Below are 852 nucleotides of genomic sequence, written 5' to 3' on the forward strand. Positions count from 1 at the left end.
CAGTTCCTCAGCTAGAACCCCTCTTTCCCCGTGGACACAGGCTGCATCCATCTGCAGCCATCATGCCAGGTGCCGAGTAAATTGCCCCATGATGAAAAAACCAAAACTCCTGCGTTTGCACCAACTCCTCAGCCATTTGTTCAAGAGATGGGTTTTTAGGCTCATCCCAGTATCGTTTCCTGCCACTGAAGGTACAGATGTAATAACCACCTGCACACCTGTTCCTTCAACTACCCGCCCCAGTTGCCTGAAGTCATCTTTGATAGCCTTCAGGCTTTTCTTACCAACTTCTTCACTGCCAGCCTGTACTATCAATAGTGGAGAGTAGTCAGAAGGGCAGATCAGTCTGGGAAGTCTCCTAGCAATGTCCTTGACTCGTGTCCCAGGGAGGCAGCACACCTCTCTGCGGGTAGGGTCAGGCCGGCATATAGGGCCTTCGGTTCCTTGCAGCAGGGAGTCGCCTATGACAACCACCCTTCTATCCTTCCGGGTGGAGGAAGTCTTGAGGCATGGGGTTGACCGCTTCCCCCGAGGCACCCTCATGGGTGGCCCTCCCTCCACACCTGCACACACCTCTCCCTCGGGTTCCAGGGCCTCAAATCTATTCCGCAGAGGCACCTGGGGAGCCGAGCATGGCCTGGGGGGGGGGACACCCACAATGCCGAGTAGGTATCTGTTTCCACCCGTCCTTCTCTCTCAAACAGCTTTGCTCTAGTCAGCAACAACAGGGCAGAGGCTCCTCCACTGAGCAGTGGATATCACCTTGCCCTTTTGGGAGAGAGTTTTGTCCCAGTCCCACACCCCCTAGTTCTACATAAGTATTGTGAGGGGAAGGAGCAGACTGGGGGCTCA

This window comes from Meleagris gallopavo, chromosome 14 (assembly GCF_000146605.3).
Source record: "Meleagris gallopavo isolate NT-WF06-2002-E0010 breed Aviagen turkey brand Nicholas breeding stock chromosome 14, Turkey_5.1, whole genome shotgun sequence".
NCBI lineage: Eukaryota > Metazoa > Chordata > Aves > Galliformes > Phasianidae > Meleagris > Meleagris gallopavo.